General features: G+C 41.9%; 1 long non-coding RNA gene across 1 annotated transcript; it reads right to left on the bottom strand.

Moving 5' to 3' along the window:
• Positions 1–440: 440 nt before the first annotated feature.
• On the bottom strand, positions 441–2,397 carry LOC122094289. The gene is made up of 3 exons (XR_006144715.1): positions 2,242–2,397; positions 841–957; positions 441–671 (listed from the first exon to the last, which is right to left on the bottom strand). It is a non-coding gene; the product is annotated as an uncharacterized LOC122094289 (long non-coding RNA).
• Between the last annotated feature and the right edge of the window lie 3,600 nt (positions 2,398–5,997).

Raw genomic sequence — 5,997 nt, 5'->3', positions numbered from 1 at the left:
CATTATGATAATTTCAACACTAGTTAACCAAGATCATACTAACAATGCATGCATGCTATGAATGCAATGGTTACAAATCTTTACATTTAAATTTAAGGCTTTTTAACTTTTCATAAGATTTTTACCTTCACCCACCCCAGACCTATTATAGTTTCTATAAGGTTTAAGTAGTATGTTGTAGGCAAGAAGAGCATTTTGCTCTGATACCATCCTTGTCACACCCCACCCTCTCAAAGCAGAGCCAGTAGCCGAGTTAATACCGGTGAACTCTCAAACCTGCCATAATCAACAATGCAGTGACTGCCATACAACATACATCTACTAATCTAGATAAAACCTGTATTTTCAGTGGAAGACTTGTTCATAATAATTCCTATAATAGTTTTCCAAATACTTGATACCCAAATTGAGTTATAAAATTTATTTACATTTGGGCCCAAAGGCATGATATATATATAAAAATACAACAATTTAAGTATCAAGTAACAAAAGGGAGTACATCAAAAAGAATAAAAAAGAATCACTCAGGAGTCACAGCTGCCATGCAGCATAATCCTCGCATGTGTAATCAGCACCATGCTCAAACTCGACAGGGACCCACCAGTCCTCAGATGGAAACTCCACAATGCGGCCCGACTTCTGATAGCCAGGCAGATAACCTGTAAAATCACCTAAAACGAGTTGTGCATGTGGGATGAGTTCACTAGCCCAGTAAATGGAAAGGAAGACCATGCAAGGCAAACCACACAAACAATCACCAAACATATGCTCCTATATGTAATTCATTTTAACCTTATTAGCTTAAAAAAATTACTAGGTCATAAGTTTTATGCTACTCACAATCATAGTGCACGTATGCCTCGGGAACGAGCCATGAATCCCATCCCGCGATACTCCTGTAGGGTTTTCAGAGAAGGCCCACCGTTGGTATCTGAATTTAAAATGCAATCCGACTCCCTATAAATTTAAATGACAGAAAGTCAATGGGTGACTCCACCTAGAATAAAAGCAGTACGATCGGCCCTCTGAATATATCACCGGGGTTACCGACTGTCCTGGAGATCAGCCGTGCGTACTTCTAACTGCTGCAAGAGTTTGACAATCACAACCTGATGCTTCCCCCCAATGATCCCCCAACACATAAACCCCAGTTGAGAAGGGTTATAGCACAAGGGTAAATCACATCTCAGTCACATGCCTCTACATGAGCATAGTACGATTACACAATTGTGCCACGTCCCATACCATGTGCCACTATGCACTCATTTTCAAGTTGACTATGGCATCTAATCTAACATATACATCATGTCCAAATGAAATTCTTCCATCACGTACATCAAGACATAAAGGATATTCATCCTAAAGCAAAGCATATCATATTATGTGAATGCACATACAATGCGTGATATGGCATATGTGATGTCTAGTCTACACACTAGTAAGATTAAATTTAAATGATGCATAACATTTTAAATTTAAATCAGAGTCCACTCCCCACTTACCTGTATATGCACACGATGCATGTACCCGATACGAAAATGATCCTATGTGTGGGTGTGCGTAGATTGAGTGTAACCTATCATAAAATCAGGTTTAGAATTATAAATAGGGGTTACCCATCATATTTGGACCAATTCTGAAAATTCCTGGAAAGACAGGTCAGCCCGCTGGTTACTCCAGAACCTGAAAACTAAGTTTTGGAAACTTAGGTGGGCTAAGACCAGAAGACTGGTGGGCTAAGTAGCCTGCCGGTTACTTTAGATTCTAAAAACTGAGTTTTAGGAACTCAGGTGGGCTAAAACCAAAAGACAGGTGGGGTAAAAATACCGCCCCAGTCTTTAAATGAAATCTTTCCATCATCATTCCTGACTTTCCTTCGGCTTAGGGAACTTGTTTGGGGATGATCTGGCGACTCAAATCACTTATCTAAGGTCCAATCATGTACCCTCAACCTAGATCTAAGATCAAATCAAAAGAAAAGGAAGAATCTTACCTCTTTTTAAAAACACTAATGAAATCCCAAATTTCACTTCTTTGCTTAAGAACCTCCAAATACTCTAGATCTTCACCAACACTCATTTCAAATCCTTTAAAATCATTATATACACCTTTCATTAGACCTTATATTTGATTATCCAAGTAGGATTAACAAGATCTAAGTGAGTTCTTTCCCAAAAATCAAAATGAGGGTTTAAGGATGGGATTTTTCCTAAGAATCCTTAGAATGTGTGCAATACCTACCTCAAATCGAAGACCTCGGTGAGCTGATCATAAATCCGAGCTCAAAATACTAAGACCCAGCTCCGGTGAAGCTATACGTTCAACTTCCCCTTCTTCTTCTTCCTTCTTCTTCCTTCTTCCTCTTTTCCTTTCTTTTTCTTTCTCTCTCTTCTTTACTCTCCCACCGACCAGCTAACATTAATGAGGGAAAAGACAATTAATGTCCCCTTTTTATACTTGGGCCCCCTAAAATATATTTTAAATCCCAGGTGGGCTAAATCTTAGGTGGGTTATCTCAGGTGGGTTAAATCTTAGGTGGGCATATCTCAGGTGGGTATAATCTCAGGTGGGCTATCTCAGGTGGGTATATATCAGGTGGGGTATATCTCAGGTGGGTATAATCTCAGGTGGGCTATCTCAGGTGGGTATATATCAGGTGGGGTATATCTCAGGTGGGTACATTTCAGGTGGGCTTCAATAGGAATAAACTCTCACATAATATTAGATAACGTTGGCCCTCACAAATACTAGTAAGTACCTTTACTTTTTATATATGGCCTCGTGGCGCATGCAAGTGTAAGGCTTGGGTGCACATATTACTCTTGGTACCCACTCGGTCACGTCAGGCTAACCCGAGTTCAAGGTCACCCTTGCTACCATATTCCATATGGTACCTGTGTCGGTTCTCTCTAGTTCAACCCCTATATGATCAAACAAAGTCAATGTGGTTAATTAGACCAGGTTTAGAAAGTAGGGTATCACAATTGGCCTGTGCGATGTACCTACACCAATAGGGTAGCATTCTCTTGCCCAATATATATGTATATATACAGTAAACTACTTTGACTATTTGTATTGGTAATGGGAAATGGTCCCATAATGATAGAGTGCATATTCCTTCCTAAACACTCTCATGTAACGAGTCGTGGCATCTAGAATAACACTCTCTTTATCCAAAAAAAATGTGAGTCCTTATTGAACAATTCAGTCTCCCACCCTCTCATTGATGTAGTTTTCCACTTTGGCATCATGGGAAACCTCACTATGGTACAAACCACCCAGCAAACTTAACATCGTGGTATAGTAAGTGAGAGCATAAGACCTGGGAAGGTAAAAACCTAAGTGTCTTAACACTATGGTACAAACCACCCAACGAGCTAAAGATATCCCCTTGGTAGAGTAAAAAATACGCGTCTTAACAGTGTGGTATAACCCCCCAATGATTGACCGCACAAGACCTAGGAAGGTAAAAATTTAAGGCACCGTTTGACAACATTTCTGCCATTTTTGTGTTCAGAAGCAGCAGAAACATAAATGCACATTTCTAGGAATAGAAATGAATTTTTTGGTGTTTGATAAACCTATTTCTTGAAAGGGGAGCAGTAGACACCCAATTTTGTCACCCTCCTCCTACTATGATGAAATGTGGATCTTGGATGCGACTTCTAACTTTTGATCAACAAAGACGATGGACTAAGAAAACCCAGAAAAATTACCCTACCTAAAAACCCTGGAAACCCCTGCGCGGGAGAGAAGAAGGATCAATTTTGACTTTCTATATATGAAGGAAACTAGTCAAGATGACCACATAGATGGATAGTGCTCGGGAATATGATTCTGATGATATATGGCACGTTAAAATCAAAACGAAAGATCTCCTGCGATCATCCCCAGAAAATTACACTTTCTCGCACGTATGCCGCGCGCATGGACAGTCCCTCTAGAAACCAAGAAAAATCCCCTACCTACCCCAAACACCCTAAAATTTATCTCCTACCTACCTAGATAACCCAAAAACACTCCACTCCCCTACTTGAAACCCTGGAACCTCATACGGGGAGAGAAGAGGGTCCAATCTTGAATTTTTATATTCAAATGAATCTGGTCAAGATGACCACATAGATGGATAGTACTCAAAAACATGATTTCGACAATATATGGCACATCAAAATCGGACAGTCGGATCTCGCACAATCTTCCTTGGAAAATCACAGCTTTTACGCATATGTCGCACACACCAGCCCAGCCAAGCCTACCTCACATGCCCGCGCGGCCATGCGGGCACAAGCCTGTGCCCCCTCTGGTTATAGCCCACTACTGCCCATGCATGCTACCCATGTGTGATGCCCCTACAGCCTATGCTTACTGCCCATGTGTGCTGCCCCTACCGCCCATGTGTGCTGCCACTGCTGCCCATGCATGCTGCCCATGTGTGCTGCCCCTGCCACCCATACCACTACCCCGCGTGCCATACGCCACACACTCATGACATTGCCAGCACACCGTGTACACATCGCTTGCCCGCCTATACTGACCATGCACCGTGCACTTCGGCCCTGTCTCGCGCACCGCCGTTAATGGCCTAGATTGATGTTCCCCTAACCTAGTGGGTGAAAAAATTCCCTCTTCACCCACTTAAGACCAAAACCCCATTTTTTATCCATTCTATAAAAACCCTCTTCACCCATTTTGGTTTGAGAACCCCTTTTTACCCATTGTATAAAAGCCCTCTTTACCCACTTTAGTTAAAAAACCCTCTTTCGTCCGTTGGATAAAGATTTCCCTCTTTCCCATTGGCCGGAAAAACCTTTAAATACCCCCCTCTCCTTTGGATTTACACACCAAACAACTCCACCTCACTCCATAGTAGTAAAGCTCTGCCCTCTCTCCTTCCCTCCCCCTCTTGAGTTTCTTCCGGTCTTCGGAGTGATCTTCATCAAGATCCAAAATCTTATTTGGATTTTCGAAGTGTTCTTTGAGACTTTGAAGATCTTCAATCCAAGTTCTTAGTCCAATCCAGTTTTTGCCAAAAGTAGTGTGTTCTTCAACCTCCTCCTTTGAGTGTTCTTGAGTTTTACCAGAAATAGAAACCCCCCCTTTTGAGGTTCTTTGAGTCTACAAAGAAATCTTTGTTAAGATCTAGAACTCTGTTTGGATCTTCAAACTGTTCTTTGGGACTTTGGAGATCTTCAGTCCATTTTTAGGTCAATCCATTTTTTTTTCAAAAATAGCAGTTCTTAGTGGAAGCCATGTCTAAGTGCCCTTAGAATCTTTCCAGAAATAGCCATTCCCAGTGGAAGCTTTACCAAAGTACCACCTCAGCCTAGCCCTCCCCTAGCCTATCCCCAGCGGAAGCTCTGCCGAAGTACCACCTCAGCCTAGCCCTCCCCTAGCCTATCCCCAGTAGAAGCTTTGTCGGAGTGCCACTTTAGCCTAGCCCTCCCCTAGCCTATCCCCAATGGAAGCTCTATCGGAGTGCCACCTCATCGTATGCCCAGAAATAGCCTTCCTTAGTTGAAGCTCTGTCCGAACCAAAACCCAAAAGTAACTGTTCCTAGCTGAAACTCTGTCTGCATACCATCACAGTCAACATCTCTTAAGAAAGGAAGTTGGAGGTTAAGACCATCTTCCCCTGAGCCAGGAGAATCCGAAAGACAGTTCGAGCCAGTACTAATTAGGGGCCTGCCCCTCTTGACCCGAAACAAGGGTCAAGCTCAAGTAAATTTCTTACTCAAATTAGCATAATGTAGACTTTATATTGATCTTGTTTTTGTGTATATGATCATTTAAATTCAGTCAATGTACATATGTGTGATAACCTAGACATGCATGTGGAATAGGAATAATTATGGAAAATGTTCGTTCTTAAGCATCTAGTAGGAAGACCGGTTGAACCGAGCAGATTAGGTGCCTAACACCTTCCCAATTTTGTAACCTGATACTTACCCTAAATCTTTGGACCAGACTAACTTTTGGGTCCTTTTCTCAGGAATAGGG

Source organism: Macadamia integrifolia, chromosome 2 (assembly GCF_013358625.1).
Source record: "Macadamia integrifolia cultivar HAES 741 chromosome 2, SCU_Mint_v3, whole genome shotgun sequence".
NCBI classification, from domain to species: domain Eukaryota; kingdom Viridiplantae; phylum Streptophyta; class Magnoliopsida; order Proteales; family Proteaceae; genus Macadamia; species Macadamia integrifolia.
The sequence above is the reverse complement of the archived record's forward strand: the minus strand, read 5'-3'. Positions and strand labels throughout refer to the sequence as shown.